Below are 19,180 nucleotides of genomic sequence, written 5' to 3'. Positions count from 1 at the left end.
ACACAATTACTAACAGCAAATTTCAACTTAATGAGCTCTCAAGTTCCTGGTCTATAACCCTGAACAACTCACTTAGCTTCTCTGAGCCACACTTTCTTCATCTATGAAATGAGGTTGATTATGATTTCTCACATACATAAAAGTGTTACCAAAGAATCTAGTATAAAGGGGCTAGTCAAGACCTTTTTGGTTATAAATAGCAGAAATACAATTCAGACTTATTAAGCAAAAGGAATATGTTTTACATAACTAAAAATCAAGTCTAGACCTGGATTTTGGTACTGCTTGATTCTGCAATTCAAAGAATGTGATTATAAAGAGGGACACATTTGTAAGGTAGATTCTTTCCTTACAGAGGGCAAGGATTGCTTAGCAACCCCCAGGAAGGAAAGAAACATCTTTCTCTAAGAGTGCTGCCTGAGTGGTCCCAGGGAGCTCCTGCCTTGGCTTCTCTGTGCCCACTTGGACCCTAATATCTGTAAACTGAGCGGTGAATGTGCTCTGATTGGCAGGTGTGGGTCTCATGATCTTCAAATGTCTTTTGTTTGCAGGAGACAGAAAATTCAATTTAAACTACTGGAAACAATAAAGGGAATCAAATGGCTCACACAGATTTGATTCCAGGTGGGGTTCAGCCTGCAAACAATGTCATCAGGGTGATCCCTGATTTCCCCCTAGCTCTCCATGCTGTGTCCTATATTGTTAATTTCATTCTCAGGCTCCATTCATGACATTGGCAACTAGAGTTTCTCTCTTTACCGGATCAAAATGATTTTATTTCTCACACTGCGCTTCAGGTTGAGAGCACTCTTTCAGTGCTCCCACACAATTTCTGACATTCGTCCATTCTCTTAATGGCTGGCATTGGGTCACATGCCTACTTCTATGGTCTGGAGGATGGAATATATATCAATTGCATTAATCCAAGTGTAGCTTGCTTATTCAGCTAGGATATGACTAAGAATGGGGAGATGCATGTTCCATAAAGAATTTCAGGGTAATATTGGTGAGGAAAGGGAATTAAATGATGGATAGAAGTGTATTATGGTGACACAAACTCGGTGCAGACTACTTGTAATGACTTTCTCACTCATAAGCCAGATCTCGCTACTAGACGGAAGGTAAAGAGGTGTATATAAGGTAGACAAAGCAACAGGCTTCCATGACAGGTATCCTAATATCTGTTAGTTTGTTAGGATATTATCATCCCATTTATGTTGTATAAACTGGGGTCCTAAAAGATGAAGTGATGCCTTTAAGGAAGCAGAGTTAATAAATGGGTGAGCTGATATCAATATATTCATACATATATTCTTTATGAAAGGCAGTTATGGGAAGTAGCTATAAGGGCCAACTGTTCAGTTCAAGAAGTTGAGGGGAAAAATGAACATAGAACTAAGGAGGCAGAGAAATCAAAGTACTGAGGATGAGAAAACAGTATTTCCAGATTTCCCAATTATGTTTGAAAATGGAGATCTTCTGATAATGTTTTTTTCTGGTGTTTTGCTTGAGGATCTATGGTCCAGAACTTGAAAAAACACTTATATCATTGACACAACAGCTCTCCTGTGGCATGAGGTTTTAGCCACTTCTAGCTTCCCTCTTAGCTAGGTAGGCCAGTTAGACAAGTGGCTTCTTTTTAGAATTCAACTCTCTTTGTTTTCTCTTTTCAATCATTCCTACTTTCTTTCATAAGACGTATTTATATCAATGTGTGGGAAATCACTTAACAATTCAGTTCTTCTCAGAATAATTGAGGGTCAAGGATTATCAACACTCTAAAGAAAATGATTGCATTTCCTATGATCATACAAAACATGGCATTCTCAAAGTGGAAAAGATGGGTATGTCCAGAAAAGAGGTACTGAGGCTTCTGTCAGTGTGGAATTAGGAGTCCAGTCATTGGGTTGAGATCCTCTGGAGTAGGAAATAGGAGCTCGCTTCAGTATTCTTGCCTGAAAAATTCAGGGGCAGAGGAGCCTGGTGGGCTATAGTCCTTGGAGTCACAAAAAGTTGGACATGACTGAGTGACTAGCACACACATAGCACGCTGGGTGAACAGACCAGGCCACATGGGAACAGCAGGTGGACATAAGACAGCTGCTAGGGTAACTGGGTAGAGCAAGGAGAGCCGGGCAGGTCGAACATGGTGTTTATAGAGTATAATGGTAGATGGTAGGTCTTAGTCCCAGTTGGTATTTGAAAGGATGGCTATCAATATGAAAGACAATACAGCAGGCAGATGGTACCTGTTCAGAGATTTGCAAGTTTTTGTCTTGATATCCTTGTATCTGGCATAGTCTTTATGTAGTCAAGTCTTGCCACAGTAAAATCTTAATGTTTCTTCAAAACGTGAGCATTTAGAGATGTAGAGAGGCAGCTGGCATCAGGGAGATTTGGTAGAGAACGGAGGGGGAACACATCTCCAGGTAGGGTTTCCCAGATGCAGGACGTTCAGGGCTAGAACCAGGATGGTCCTGGGTCCACCTGGATAGTTGGTCATCCTTTCCCACAGAGCCAAAAACTAAAGGTCTAATTCTGGGAGTACTAGCAGCAGTGGATGGCATTCCTTCTCAACTTCCTAGATGTCATATCTGGTTCAATACAAGGTCACCTCTTGAGTCAGAGCACCTTTGGTTTGTGGCTTCTCTAGAATGAGAGATGAAGATTTTCTTAATCCTCAGATTTTTTTTCCTTCAGAAAACAAGTGATCAGATTTCATAACGAGAATGGCCATCAGGGATGAGCAGTATTGGTTGATTCTCAGTCACACTGAGTAGGACTTAACATTTGGTTGTTAATATTTTAGTCTTTGAAATCAGAGGCACCTGGGTTTTCACCCCTGATTTTATATGGTGGCTTAGGTGAGTTACCTAATTTACTTGTTGACCCCATTGGTGAAATGGTATAATAGTTCTTATGCCAAAGGGCTGTTATAAAACCTACATGATATAAAGTATATGAAGCACTTACTATAGCACTCGGCTCATAGCTGTCAATCATTTACAGTAGATAGATGTTATTCTGTGGTGAGGGCTTTCTGTCTTCTGCTTATGTAGGTTTAATAATGACAGTATTTTCTTAATACAACTTTGGGTGTACCTCTAAGACAACAGAAGCTGTACCTGGTCCTGAAGATAAATGAATCTGATTAAGAAATTAAAAAAGCTGATGCATGAAATATGAGAAAATAATTCACATTCAGAGTGCTTTAAGCACTCATTAAAACCCAGACTGTACATTGTATGAATTATCAAAAAAGGAGCTAAAATCTAGAATTCTTATGTGATTCTGAGATTTTACTGGGAAAAGATAACAATGAGATGCAAATTTTTTATTTAAAATAATTTGTTTAAAAGCTGCACTGATGTACCAGTAGAGTTAGAAACCGAGCATTAGATGTAAGGCTTCTTTAAGACTGGGGAAAGCAATTCCAGCCTCAAAGAATTTTTGTCAGTTCAATGTAGCTGTCTTTCCAATGACTTGACGTTAATTAATGTTAACTTTGATGGGAATATAATTACTGTTTTCTTTCAAAACAAATATATTCATATTCACCAAAGCAGATCAACCAGGTGTTTATGAACCAGAAGTCTACTTCAGCGTTAATTGGGAGGTTTGTTTGCTGAATTTTGCTCCCCTTTCTACTCTTAATTCTTTGCAGCCTTAAACAGGTCACTTATGCTCTTGGTGCATTAACTTCCTCACTTAATGTTTTTATTTTTACCTTTGTGGGGGATTAAATGACATATTAAGTATTGATGATGCAGGTCAATGGTTTCCAGTTAGGTGTAATTTTACTCCCCAGTGGGCATGTAGCGATATCTGGAGACACAGTTGGTTGTCATAGGGCCGTGCTATGGGCAAATGATGGACGAAGGCAATAAATAATGTAAAACATCCTACAGTGGACAGGACAGGCCTCACGCTGCCCTCATCCTGCCATATTAAAGAATTACCATGATCATGAAATTAGTTGAAAATTTTTCTCTTTTTACTATTGAAGAATTAGGAAGAATATTATTTATGAGGATTCTCTGCTTTGTATCATCCTAAAATTTGTAAATTCATTTGCAAACGAGATTTTTATGAACAGACTAGAGAAGGGTCCTCCTGCATTCCAGGCTCATTGCTGGGTGCTGGTGTGCAGTGAAGAACCAAATAGTTGTGGTCTGTGTCTTCACACAGTGTGGCCTTGTGGGTGAGTCAGACAGTGACGAGTAAACAAAGAAATACTTAGCAAAATTAAAACACATTGTCATAAGGGAAAACAGTGGGGAAGCCTCTCTGGAGAGGTGACAGCTGAGCTGAACCTTGAATGGTAAGATGGTTCTAGTCGTTTAAGTAGCGGTCCCCAAATTTTTTGGCACCAGATACAGGTTTCGTGGAAGACAGTTTTTCCATGGACTGGGGGTGGGGATGGTTTCGAGATCATTCAGTCACACTACATTTATTGTGCACTTGATTTCTGTTATTTCATCAGATCATCAGACATTAGGTCCTAGCGGTTGGGGACCCCAGTTTTAAAGTTTTGAGTAGAAGGATGTTCCAGGTAGTGGGATGAGTATGTTTACTGGTATTGAGGTAGGAAAGAAGGTGGCATGTTAGAGCATCTGAAAAAAAGCTGTTATGAGTGAAATGTGTTAGTGAGAGGGAGAGGGGGTGAAATGAGGTCAGAATGAAATGAGACAGGTAGCCACTGGAGCATGGGGGCTCTTTAAGGAGCTTGGATCATTTTGTAAATACAAGGGAAAGCCACTGAGAGGATTTAAGCAAGGGCCTTAAATGTTGTTATTTATGATTTTAAAAGGATCCCACTGCTGCTGTATGGAGAAGGAATTGTATTGGGGCAAGGATAAAAGCAGAAAATCAATTAGAAGTTGATGGGATGGGGAGGGAGGCAGAAGGAGGGATCAGGATGGGGAACACATGTAAATCCATGGCTGATTCATGCCAATCTATGGCAAAAACCACTACAATATTGTAAAGTAATTAGCCTCCAACTAATAAAAATAAATGAAAAAATAAATAAATAAATTTAGAAAAAAAAAATTTGATTATAATAGTCCAGAGAAGAGATGGTCATAGCCTGGATGTGGATAGTGGCAGTGGAGCCGAAGAAAAAGCCCACAGAATCCAGACTCAGGTTAAAAGTAAACTAGATATGACTTGATGAGAGAGTGCATAACTTCAGAGGAGTGTGAAGAAAATAGGAGAGCCACGGATGAGTAGGTGCTGAATGGTGCCATCGGCTTAGGTATCAGTGACAGAGGGGAGGGAGAGGTTATAGGGACCAGAAACCAGGAGTTCTGATTTAGACCTGATAATACTGAGGTGCTTGTAACTCTTCTATTTGGAGATTCCAGTCAGGAGCTTGGAAGAGAAGTTAGGTTAGAGATCTAACCTGGGAGTCACTTGCAAAGAGGTGTTGATTAAAGCCACAAGAAGTAGTAGGGGGTCTGGGACTGAGCACAGAGGGACTTAAATATTTTAAATCTGGCCCCCCAAATTGCAAAACATTGTGTGTTCACATTTGTTAAAAATCTTGTTTTATCTTCCCTGTGCCCCTTAAGTTCCACATTATCGGTCATGCTTCTTTTGCTAACTGAACTAGCTAATGGAATTCCACTATTAGCCTTCAAACTCTAGTCTGCTGCAATTGCTGGTACAAGAAATCTTTACGCCACGAGGAGAAAAATTTCCACTTTCTCTTGCCACTGACGACAAGCAGATTGTTTTGCATCATAAAATTCTCCTTGCAATAGATATTTTTAACAATAGCATCTTGTAAAACACTGAGACTTCACATATTGATTGGCCCTATGAAAATAACCTCTAACCTCTAAAACGTCTATAAATCTCATTAGTTTTTCTTAAGAATGTGTTGCCCCCTCCCCTCCAAATAATATTTCAGTTGACTTTACTTTCAAAGAAGTATAAATACTTAAGAATTTTCTTTGTTAAACCAGAAGGAGAATTTCCTTCCTTTGCATATATGAAGGTACACCACCACCACCAAGAGAAACCTCAATCTCTGCTAATTTCTTGTTTAAACAAAATATTTCAGAAATTAAAAAGCATTTAATTTAACAGACAGAACTAGCAAAGGAGGTTGAAGAGTCACCAGATAGGCTTGCGAAATACTAGAAGAGTGGAAGATGAGAGGGTAAATTTAGGAAAGAATGTTTTCAGAAAGTGATCACTTCTAGAGAGATATCTGGAAAGGTATTGACTGAAAACAGCCAGATCTTTACAGCATGGAAGTTACTGGTGACCTTCATCTAACCAGTTTCAGTGGAATGGTGGAGATGGAGGCCAGTCTGGGTTAGGCTGTTTGGGAAGTGGGAAAGGCAAAGTCAGACTGTGTGGAGGAAAAGGTACAGAGCTGGTGGAGGCAGGACCCAAAAGGGGCAGCATGTATCTTTTAAGCAGCAGGAAAGCAGCTTGTATCAGCATGTAACATGTGATGATTTTGTAGGACTTTCCAATTTCATTTCCAAGACTTCTATCTAGTCAGTTAGATAAGTCTTTTATCTCCATTTTTATTGATAAAGAAATAGATAATCAGTTACTTAGAGATATAAAGTGGTCAGTACTGAGTAACAGAAGCCAGTGCTTGCAACTAGGTCTGCAGAATCAAAGCCAGTGCCCCTTTTTCTTACAACCCGAATAAAAAGGGAAGCAATGTTTGGGAGAGGAGAAAGGAACCCAGGAACAAAGAATCAATACTCAGTGAACCAAATTCTTCACTCTAAAGGAAACTACACTTGGTTCCTACTTTTTGTAAGTGAATAAAGTGGTGGATCTAACATGTCTAATTCTTTGCAGAAGAAAGGAGCCCTTAGGTTCATTGCATATTGAAAATGGTGTATTTCTAAAGGAAAATTCAAAGAATCACCATTTAGATAGCTGTAAGTTCATGGCATCCAACCCCATCATTTCATGGCAAATAGAAGGGGGAAAGATGGAAGCAGTGGCAGATTTCCTCTTCTTAGACTCTAAAATCACTGTGGATGGTGACTGCAGCCGTGAAAGCAGAAAAGCAATTACTTCTTGGAAGGAAAACGATGACAAACCTAGACAGTGTGTTGAAAAGCAAAGACATCACTTTGCTGACCTTTTGGTCGGTATCGTCAAGGGTTTGGTCTTTCCAGTGGTCACATATTTTTGTGAGAACTGGACTGTAAAGAAGGCAGAGTGCCAAAGAATTGATGCCTTCAAACTGTAGTGCTGGAGAAGTCTCTTGAGAGTCCCTTGGACATCTAGGAGATCAAATCAGTCAATTTTAAAGGAAATCAACCCAGAATTCTCACTGGTAGGACTGATGCTGAAGCTCCAATATTTAGGTCACATGATGTGAAAAGCCAACTCATTGGAAAAGATCCTGCTGCTGGGTAGGATTAAGGATAGAAGGAGAAGAGGGCATCAGAGAATGAGATGGCTGGATGATACAATGGACATGAACTTGGGCAAACTCCAGAAGATGGTGAGGGAGAGGGAGGTCTGGCATGCTGCAGTCCATGGAGGCGCGAAGAGTCAGACACGACTGGGTGACTGAACAGCAACAAGCAATGGAGGAGGATTTAAAACACTAAACAGGAGCATCTGAGATGCTCATCTTTCTTGTTTCAGCGATACTGACAAGAAGTGCTAGGTCCTCCAGGTATCAGGATCTGATATACCTTTATGGTCTTACATGGTACATTTTAGTCACTCAGGAGTTCAGTAGCAACACAGTGAGAAATTGTGTGAGCCAGATGTTGGAAATGCATCTGGTGAACTCTTGAGCACCTTGAGTTTAAAGAAATACCATTTTTATGTCACATTCCTTGAATTTGCCAGATTCTTTTAAGATCAGAATATGTGAATTTGTTCAAGGTGTAAAAATATTGAAATAAATTGAAACATACTGCTATTTCTTACCCTTGTATATATGCAGATGGAGCATGGAAGCTGTAAGAAATACCCAATTAAAAAGAGCTGTATTATTTTCTATTTTTAAAGCCTGAACACCTTGCTGGGATGGTGGTCCTGGTTTAGAAAGATCTAAAAAAGTTAGTTACAATATATTTTAAATGATGTCAGTTACATATTGCATGATTCCAACTCTATGACCTTCTAGGAAAGGAAAGACTATGGAGAAGAAAACTATGAAAAGCTATGGAAAAGATCATTGGTTTCCAGAGGTTAAAGGAGAGGGGGAGATACATAGGCAAAGCACAAAGGATTTTTAGAGCAGTGAAACTTCTCTGTTTGGTAATGTAATGATGGGTACATGTCAATATACATTTGTCCAAATCCATAGAAGGTACAACACCGAGAGTGACCCTGGGGTGAATGATGGACTTTGGGTGGTTATCATGTGTCAGTACAAGTCCGTCAGTTGTAGCAAATGCACCTCTCTGGTGGGGGATGTTGGTAGTGGGGAGGGTTATGCATGTGTGGGGGCAGGAGGGATGTGGGAAATCACTGTACCTTCCCCTGTATTTTTCAATGAACCTAGAACTGGTCTAAAAAATAATACTAATTAAAAAATTGTCATTTTAAGTATTGTCTCCAGGGTAACACATGTTGTCAGCTTCTGCCTGAGTGAGGTCTTCACTCCCAGCCTGGTCTGACTCTCAAGGCTGACCGTGAGCCAGGGCTCCTTGTGCTAAACTCTAAGAGCTTTCTTTCCCTTCACTAGATCTGTGCTCACAAACTTCATATTCTACAATCAATTTGATCGACTTTAGAGCTGTATATATAGTCTGTCTACTTATTTATAGACACCTAATGAAGCCATTTAAAAATACTTTCTTTTGTGAAAAATTTTAATCATTTACAAATATAGACAGAATCCCTATATACTTTATGAAAGTAAAAGGATCCCTGTGTACCCATCACCAGCTTCAGTATTGACCAATTCCTGACCAGTCATGTTTTCATCTAAACCTTGATCCAATTCCCCTCCTCTCATATTAAAGAAGTTCCCAGGTATCATATTAATGAGGCTATTTTTGCTTTAATTTACATCAGTAGATGTTCATATGCTTGTTTTACATGCATATAGTATATAATATACATTGTGTTCCCAAATAGCATACCTTTCTATCTGTTATCACCACTGTGGGAATTGTAATACATTTAAATTTTTCATTAATGTTTATTTACTTTTAAACAAGTAGTATGGTTCAAAATTCTAAAGATTTGAAAAGGTATTCATAAAAAGTTAAAACTGCCTCCTTCCTCCTCTTCTCCCTCTCTCTTCCCTCCAGCCATGGTAGCTGGTTTATGCATTGTTCATAGATAGTCTATGTATGTATAAAAGTATGTGTGTGTGTGTGTGTGTGTGTATGTGACAGAGAGATAAAATATTTTATATACTATCTGCTTTTTTCATATAAAAAAGTATGCCTTTTTAATGTGTATGCCTTGCACATCTTTTCTTAACAAGATTTATAAAATGTGAGCTACCTAATTTTTGTTAAAGGCTGCTTAGCATTTCATTTTGTGAGTCTACCGCAATTCATTTGGGTGTGTGTGTGCTAAGTTACTTCAGTCGTGTCCAACTCTTTGTGACCCCATGGACTGTAGCCTGCCAGGCTCGTCTGTCCATGGGATTCTTCAGGCAAGAATACTGGAGTGGGTTGCCATGTTCTTCTCCAGGGGATCTTCCCATCCCGAGGATTGAACTCACATCTCTTATGTCTCCTGCCTTGGCAGGCGGGTTCTTTACCACTAGCACCACCTGGGAAGGCCATCATTTATTTAACTCACTTCTATTGCTGCACATGTATTTTCAATCTTTTGTTGCTATATGATATATCTTGCATACATTCTAAGTCTGTAGTACCATGTTTAAAATTGAATGCCTTGAGACCAATGTTCTGTGTACATTCTGACTTTCTCTTTCTACCCGTTCTTTGTTCTAGTCTCTTTGCCATAACCTCCCACCTGTAGCCTCCTCACCACATTTTTGGCATGTGACTGAAAATCAAGGGCCATGCATTGCTCTTAAGGCAGTGATGCAGTGATGATCAGGAGGCTTAACCTTCTGCAGCTCAGCTGAGTCAGCAAAGCTTGGCAGCACAGTGCACTGTAAGATAGCAGAGCTGGGTAGTCTAAATTCAACCCTTTTATTTAGTGGTGAACTGAGGCCTAGGGAAGTTGATTATGTTTCCCAGTTCCTCAGATTCTTATCTTCTGACTTAAAGAGTCACAAAAAGACTGAAAAAAAACTGAACATATTTTGTAATAAAGTAAAAGTGGAAGTCGCTCAGTCGTGTCTGACTCTTTATGACCCTGTAGACTGTAGCCTGCCAGGCTCGTCTAGCCATGGAAGTTTCCAGGCAGGAATGCTAAAGTGGATAGCCTAGCCCTTCTCCAGGGGTAAAGGAAGATATAAACTTGTCTTTAGGGTATGGCTTCTATACTTAAGGAGTTGATGTGGAGAATGCTCAGCTGATATCACCGGGAGAAAAGGACACTAGTGTGTGTAAACTGCCCTTATTCACATCACACATATAGCAAGACGGGGGTGATGAGCTCCTCTTTTGTTTCACTGAGTTCCCCTTAGGGTTCTTATTCATTACATATTTTTCCCACTCTAAGCCTCTCCTTAGATGCTTTTGATACCTTATTTTAATAGCAGCAATTCACACTTACACACTTACATGCTTTAAGCATGTTCATTTAATCTTGTGGTCATTCTAAGAGGGAGGTACTATTACAAGTGGAGAAACTTAGGACAAAGAACAAAAATAGCTCACAGTTAGTCAGTTGCCAAGCTGAGATGTGGGTTTGGTCAGGTTCCAGAATCTACATTCTTAAACCTGATGCTATACTTTCCTTTGTTTTTAAAAATTATTTATTTTTGTTCTTTTGTGTGTGTCTTTGTTTCTGTGAGTGGGCTTTCTCTGGTTGCAGTGGGTGGGAGCTACTCTTCGTTGGGGTGCACAGGCTACTCATTGTGGTGTCTTCTCTTGTTGTGGAGCACAGGTTCTAGGCACATGGGCTTCAGTAGATGTGGCTCTTGGACTCTAGAGCATGGGATCAGTATTGTGGTGCAAGGGCTTAGCTGCTCTGAGACTTGTGGGATCATCCCAGACCAGGGGTAGAACCTGTGTCCTCTACATCAGCAGGCGGATTCTTACCCACTGTACTTCCCTTTGAATAGCAACGTTTGGGAGAAGGGGATTGCAAGTGACCTAGACTGGTTCACAGATGTTCAAATTCTCGCCCTACAGGTGGAGGCCAGGAGTGGATGGACCTGGAGTTCTATGTGCTTGAGCTTGGTCTTTACGGGCCACTGCTGCTCTCGCACTACCAAGGATGCGCCAAGAAAGATCATAAACAGGCATCCAGGTAGGATGCTGTCATCAGCTCAGGCACACTGTTCAGCCAGAGGATTAACCCAGGGAAGCTGGGCAGGTCTCAGTGCGACACCATGGTAGAAATCAGAGATGTTGGGAGAGAGTAGACAGGTTCAGCATGGAGGGAAATAGACTCTCCTCAAAGAGATCTCCTGAAATGCTGGAGCCCAACATCAGGGATTTTTAAAAAGAACCTGTAGCCTCCTTTGTGGGGGAAGAGATTTGATAGTGGTGCTTCACTGACATGGATCTGTAATTACATGGGAAGCTGGTTAAACATTCAGTTTCCTGGGCTGCATGCCCTGAGATTCTGAGGCGGAAAGTCTGAAGCTGGCCCCTGGAATCCTGTCTGCGGCAGCCACCTCAGGTAGTTCTGAGGCAGCAGTTCCGTGGACTTCCTGTTGAGACTGTGGACAAGTGTGCAGAGACAAATTTTTCCCTTTCTCATGCTCTCAAATTCCACTTTGTTAAATGCTGGAAAAGAATGATGTTAGGGAATTGCACAACGGAGACTAATTAGCGCTACAGAATAATGAGAAAAAAATACTGCAGGGGTGTGGGCAGGGGCTGCACTGCCGTCATACATGTCTGCGGCTGAGTCCACACCAGAGAAAGGGCTGGGGGAGGGATTCTTCACGTGGTGGTCTCTTTCATGCTTCCAAGAGTGTCCTGTTTTCTGTACCCAAGAAATCTGAAGATCAAGGGACCAAGTTAGATTGAAAACTTAATTTATTCATATTTTCATCATTTAATTATACAATTAAATAGTTAGACAAGCATTAGACACCTACTGTGTGCCACACACTGTTCTAGGATTTTGGAGGTATACAAGTGAACAGGATGACTCAAGTCCTTAACTTACGGGGCTTACCCACTATCTTTTAATGAAAACCACAAAGCTGGTCTCAGGACCTATTGAAGTTCAGATTCTTTACATCTCAGCATAGAAAGAACTTTCTAATGAGACAAAAAGCCGTAGGGTAAGAAGCGAGTTTATTTTGAGAAATACACATCTCATAGACAGAATGTGGTCTGTCTCAAAAGGCGAGAACAGCCCTGGGAGAAACACACTCCACAGACAGTGTGTGGGCCATCTCAGAAGCCTAGAGGAATAGTTAGCTTTATGGTCTGGGTAGTTTCATGGGCTAATGAGTGGGAGGATTTTTCTAATTATTTTGGAGAAGAGACAGAAATTTCCAGGAATTAGGCCACTGCTCACTTTTTGACCTTTTATAGTTAGCCTCAGAACTGTCCTGGCACCTATGGTGAGTCATTTAGCTAATGTTTCACAGTGAGCATACAATGAGGCTCAAGATCTACTGGAAGTTAAATCTTCCACCATCCTGGGCCTAATTGGTTCTAATCAGATTTTGCTGTATCCTCAAGGGCTCTGTCATTCTTTAGGGATTGTGCCCTGCCCCCTTCCCTCCTGTTTCAGGGTTATACTACCTGGCATAAACCTTGGCTCTGCCACTTACTTACCTCTCACTCTATGCCTGTTTCCTCATATATGACAAGTGGGTGATAGTGATGCCTCTCATAGAGTTGTAAGAGTTAAGTGAGGAAATGAATGCAAAACTTTTGCCTTCGCCAGGCACATGTGCTAGTACATAGCATTGTTTTTACAAGGTTAGCCTTCTTTTTGAATGTTTGGTTTATAGCTATTGGTGGTCAGCCTCCTAGATCATCTTCATTTGCTCTCTACCTCAGTGGAGCTGCAGGTGAAGGAGAGCTTCCTGTGTTCTCAGTAATATTCACTCAGAAAGGAGCTCCTGTGAGCCTCAAACTTGGCTACTCGTTGCAACTGAAACTTATAAATTATGTAATCTGGTTTGTGCCCAGCCCAAAGTTTTGAATTATTCTAGTCAGTGTGGGAAAATGTTGGGGAAAAGGAAAAAGAAGTGATAATCACTCCCTGTGATTTTTAAAAAGTATTCCTCATGAATATTCAAGACCTTCACCAGTACCAGTCACAGCAGAGAAAGGCTGGCCTAACATTTGCTCCCTCAAGTATAGTCTGTTTTTCTCCAGACAATTTTATGTAAAAGATCTACATTGTAAAAAAGAAAATGAGAGTGAGATACTAGGAAGGGATAGATGGAGTCACTGTGTGCTTTGATAATTCTGTCTGAGTAATTAAGAATACCCTCAAATGCTTCCAGATTTTACTGTGCTCTTTCTCAGGAAACTGCAGAATAATTCAGTCCTCATACTCACCATTTTAAGGACAAACCTCCTTTCCAGGATGCCCTTTTGCAAAGGAGAACAACTTAATGGCTAGAATATAATAAGTCCCCTACATAAGTGCAAGTTCTATTCTGAGAGCCCGTTTGTAAGTCCAGTTTGTTCATAGTCCAACAAAATTAGCTTAGGTACCCAACTTACACAATTGGCTTATATAGTACTGTATTGTAATAGGTTTGTAATAATTTTCACACAAATAGTATGCACATAAAAAAACACAAAAATAAAGAAAAGATTTTTAATCTTAGAGTACAGTACCTTGAAAAGTACACTAGTACAGTATAACAGCTAGCATACAGAGGCTGGCGTGCATGTTCATGTCTTTGAATGTCCGAAACTTGAAGATTGGTATGTAGGGGACTTACAGCATTTGAAAATGTTTACATATTCTCAATGTAAGGGAGGATCTGGAAAATAAAAATAAATTGAATGAGGATCAAGGCTCCTATTTGGCTTTCAGGTTGGAAACTTGTTTCTTGGTCTGATCAAAACGTAGTCTAGGCCCTAAGGATTGCTTAAAAACTTTTCTTTTAAAACTCTCCTTAGATTCCATTTATCTCAAAAGAGAAGGACTAGGCTAATCTGCATTCAGCCCCAGAGCCTCTGCAGTGTGAGATTTGAAATTGACTTTCTCCCTGGAGGATGTTTCTTGGATGCATGCAGGAGGCGAAGAAAAGTCAGCTAAGCCAAGGCATCTTTAAAGATCTTCTCTCGGAAGCAAGATACAAACTGTGCTCTTTAGACAATACATTGCCAGTGTTCTAAGCTGTGACCTTCCCTACTTCAAATGAATACCAATGAAAATCAATTCCTCTCTGAGTGAGAAACAGAATTTGCTGGGGCTAGGAGGTAGATGAGAAGGGAATTTAGTATATCAAGGGAATAGTAGTCTTTGCAGGGGGTTTTGGATCTGCTAAGCAAGCTTTGGTGCTGGGAAAAGATTGAAGGCAAAAGGGGAAGTAGCGGCAGAGGATACGGTGGTTAGATAGCATCACGAACTCAATGGATGTGAATCAGGGCAAACTCCAGAAGACAGTGGACAGGGGAGCTGGCATGCTGTAGTCCATGCTGTCACAAAGAGTCAGACATGACTAAGCAACTGAACAACAGCAAAGCAATTTTTGCTTAAGGGGGAAAGAGCTGAATTCCTATACTTTAAAGAGAGTAGGATATTTATTTCAATCTTGGAATTCAATAACATTGAGGTTTTTGTCACAAGACGGACATTCTGAATAAAAATGTATGCCTTTCTCAACAAACTAAACACTCCAGTCTGATCGTGTTTATCATGACTTGACAACTGTGATGTTGGGAAAAGCCTAAGTACTGGATTGGGCAAACCTGGATTCAAATCCTGCCTCTGTCACTGCTAAATAGCTCTGTGTTCTAACCTCTATAACCTCAGTTTCTTTATCTGTAAAATGGAGATAATACCTGCAGATGTGTTCTGATGATTAAATGTGATTACTATGTAAGGCAGGGCTTCTCTGGTAGGTCAGCAGGTAAAGAATCCGCCGGGGATTCTTGCCAGAGAAATGCAGGAGACCCAAGTTCAATTCCTGTGCTGGGAAGATACTCTGGAGATACCCTGAAGAAGGAATAGTCTACTCACTCCAGTATTCTTGGGCTTTCATGGTGGCTCAGATGGTAAAGAATCCACCTGCAATGTGGGTGACCTGGGTTTGTTCCCTGGGTTGGAAAGATCCTCTGGAGGTGGGCATGGCATCCCACTCCAGTATTCTTGCCTGGAGAGTCCCCATGGACAGAGGAACCTGGCAGACTGCAGTCCATGGGGTTGCCGAGAGTTGGACATGACTGAGCGACGAAGCACAGCACGGTCACATGTAAGGCAGTGAGTGCAGTGCTGGCCCTCATTGGGTTCCCAACGCATGGCTGCCTCTCTCTTCTCCCTGTCCTTTCTCTGCTCTCTCTCTCTCTGTCCCTTTCTGTCTCTCTCACATACATGCACACACACTGTGAAATCCCTCTCTGAATTGCTGTCTCCTCCCTTGCTTTTTCTGTTTCTCATTTGCTCATTCTGTAAGGCTCAGCTCCCATTGCCTTCTTATTGTCCCTCTTTCTACATAGATGTCTCCTTTTTACTTTTTGCAGTGCTCATAGTTTCATCCATGACCCTCAGGAGTTTATCATTTGATTAATATGGCAAAACCAGAATTTTAAAATATTCCACAACACCCCAGCTTTGAAGGTCACAGTAAGTCTACAATAAATTTTACTGATTGATATTATTATTATTTTTCACTTCAGTACAAAGTCCCTGGATTTCTTCTTTTTTCTAAGTTGACCTAGGGACATCATTATGGCGCAGTGGTAAAGAATCCTTGCTTCCCTGGTAGCTCAGTGGTAAAGAACCCACCTGCCAATGCAGGAGACATGGATTCAGTCCCTGGGTCGGGAAGATCTCCTGGAGGAGGAGATGGCAACCCACTTCAGTTTTCTTGCTTGGAGAATGCCATGGACAGAGGAGCCTGGTGGGCTACAGTCCATGGGTTGCAAAGAGTCAGACACGACTGAGTGACTTGAGAGCACACATACGTACAATTGACACGTATTAATTCAGTTCTTCAGAAGCATTCACGAGATAGGAATTGTTATCTTCATTTTGCCAAAGAGCAAACAGAGAGTCAGAGATTTTCAATACCTTGTCCAAATTATATGCCAGGGGTGGATTGCTAGGATTTGAATTCAGGTCTTTCTGATTCTTCTTCTTCTTTTTTTTTTTTTCTCTGTGCTGGGTCTCCATTGTTGTGCTCAGGCTTCTGTAGCTGTAGCATGCAGGCTTAGTTGCAACATGTGGGATCTTAATTCCTCAACCAGGGATTGAACCCAGGCCCTCTGCATGGGGGCATGAAGTTTTGTCAACTGGGCCACCAGGGAAGTCCCAGGTCTTTCTGATTCTAAAGCTTAAACTCTGCCATATTATATGATTTTTCCAGTAAGTTTGTGATAAAAATGTATTTAGGGTTCTCAGTCATGGCTTTTGAGCATGTTTTCTCTGTGAATATTTTTCACTAAATTAGTTCATCCCTTACTGCGCTGAACGTGCCCAGTCTCGTCTGATCTAGGGAGCTAAACAGGGTCAGGCCTGGTTAGTACTTGAATAAATTGCCTGGGAATACCACATGCCGTAGGCTTTTGGGACTTCCCAGGTGGCATGGTGGTGAAGAATCGACCTGCCAATGCAGGAGATGCAGAAAACGTGGGTTTGATCCCTGGGTCAGGAGGATCCCCTGGAGGAGAAAATGACAACCCACTTCAGTATTCTTGCCTGGAAAATTCCATGACAGAGGCTACAGTCAATGAGGTCTCAGAGTCGGACACAACTAAAGCGACTTAGCACATGCACAAACTTGCAACATCCCCAGCCTCTCCTTGGCAGCCCTTTCGTAATGATTCTGGGTCCCTGTGAGCAGTGGAAGGGACTCAGATTTCTCCTGTTCGGAGGCTTCAGGTGAGACTCAGTCTCCTGTCCCTATCCCTCTTCTTCTCATTGTGAACATCATTAGACAGCTAGAAACTTTTTTAGAGAGGCAAGAGAAAGAATTATAGATAGAGTAAATCTTTTTAAACAGCTCTGCTCATGGGGTACATATGTGGCTGTGGCATCTGCAAAAAGAACCAAGCAGAACACCCATATGCAAATAATTTTCTTCTTTTTTTAAAAGTCTTTATTGAAATTTTACAATATTGCTTCTGTTTTATGTTTTGTTTTTTCGACCCTAAAGCATTTGGCTTCTTAGTTCCCTGACCAGGGACTCGAACCCCTCATTGGAAGGCAGTCTTAACCACTGGACCACCAAGGAAGTCCCTAATTTGCTTCTTAAAAATATTTCCCCCTGCTATAAAACTTTAATAAATAGCTTGGGAAATGATACACATAATCCTAATGGCAACTTTCCCCCTTAAAATCAGTGAAAAGAACAGTGCTATTGTGAATAAATTCACTTTCCCTGCACAAATGACAAGTATTTTCTATACTACAATGCTTTCCAATTATGTTGGTTAGCTTCATGTTGAATAACAACACAGGCTCCCAAATTGAGTCCTTGTGGCCGGTATCAAAGCTCAATAATTTTGGTAATAGATCTTTTTCATGCTTAAATGGATATGTAAACATCATATTAGAGGTTTTAGAGGACAGATATAACACGTTTTTCCTTAAACCCTATAATTTCTGCATTGGACAATGATCAGTGATTTCCCATTATCTTTCTAACTTTCCTATTTATTTATATTAAAAAAGGCCTTAGTATTAAAATTGTGTTTTCTGTTTTGGGGAATAACAAACTCAGTAGGTTGGGCAAAATATTTAAGTGCTTACTGTTGTTTCCTTTGCTGTAGATTGCCATAAATCACTGTGAAACTTTTAGAGAAGATAATTCCAAATCCCCAGCCTTTTTTGCTGCATTTCTTAGAGGGCTCAAGAAACATGTATTTTTGGAAAGAAGAAAGAAGACACATAGAAGAGAAGCATGTGGGCAAAGCACTATCTGGAACTTCACTGATGGCTCAGTGGGTAAAGAACCCGCCTGCCAACGCAGGAGATGCAAGAGACACGTTGAATCCTTGGGGTGGGAAGATCCCACGGAGAACGAAAATGGCAACCCCATCCAGGATTCTTGCCTGGGGAATCTCATGGACAGAAGAGCCTGGAGGACTATGTGGTCCATGGGGTAGCAGAGTTGGACTGAACTGAGCACATGGCACGGGGCACTATGTGGTCAAGTTTCATCCTAGAATGCAGTCAATTATATATACTTAAAGTGGAGTCCCAAGGTTTGCTGCAAATTAAGTATTGGGATCAATTTTATTTCATGTCTTTTTCAATTTCGTTCCTAATTTTGATGTTATCTTTTGGTTGACTGGAGTGTCTCCTCAAATTGGATTTCTGTTTTTTAGAGAATTTTTTGCACCTGAGAATGTCTTTATACATTTAAAACAAGTGACCTGCATACTAAATTACTGAGTCACTGAATTTCCCTTCACAATAAAATTTAGTGTTAAATCTTAGGCCAACCTAGCTTTTATTTATTATAGGTGGTGTGTTTCTTCTTCTTGCTTGAATACTTTTAGGATGTTTTCTTTATTCTTGTAAACTGAAATATTTGTTGTGGCATGCCTGGATCTGAGTGTCTCTCTATTGATTGCATTGACCATGGTGAATGCATTCATACTACATACTCAGGCCATATTTATTTTTCCAGAGAGGGAAATTTTTCTTTGATTATTAATATTTGAACATCAGAAATCTTCCCCTGTGTGTTTTTTTTAAATAGATACTGAGTTTACCCAGAAAAGATAGTAAGCTTGTTCTTAGTGACCCAAGGAAATTTAATTAACTTTACCATGAGATAATATGATGGTTGAAAAAAATACTTTAAAAGTATGTATAGATTACAGAAATATTCTTTCTTGAACAGGGTGGAAGAAACTGGTTGTTTGGAAGGAGACTTTTTTTGTGTGTTTTTTGTTCCATATTTTTCCAGAGTCATATTCTTTTTGACATACATGGTAAACATACCTAAGGGCATTTTTCTCTTAATTTTGGAATCCAAGATAAA

The 19,180-nt window shown here is 40.5% G+C and overlaps 1 long non-coding RNA gene across 1 annotated transcript in view; it reads left to right on the top strand.

Annotated features, from left to right (window-relative positions):
- Positions 1–18,594, top strand: part of LOC136168836 (uncharacterized) — a 28,076-nt gene extending 9,482 nt beyond the window's left edge. The window contains exons 2-3 of the long non-coding RNA XR_010663348.1: positions 11,229–11,346; positions 17,961–18,594. This is a non-coding gene — a long non-coding RNA (uncharacterized lncRNA). The remainder of the gene's footprint in view (positions 1–11,228; positions 11,347–17,960) is intronic.
- The last annotated feature ends 586 nt before the right edge of the window (positions 18,595–19,180 follow it).

This window comes from Muntiacus reevesi, chromosome 1 (assembly GCF_963930625.1).
Source record: "Muntiacus reevesi chromosome 1, mMunRee1.1, whole genome shotgun sequence".
NCBI lineage: Eukaryota > Metazoa > Chordata > Mammalia > Artiodactyla > Cervidae > Muntiacus > Muntiacus reevesi.
This window is presented reverse-complemented; position numbering and strand designations above follow the sequence as displayed.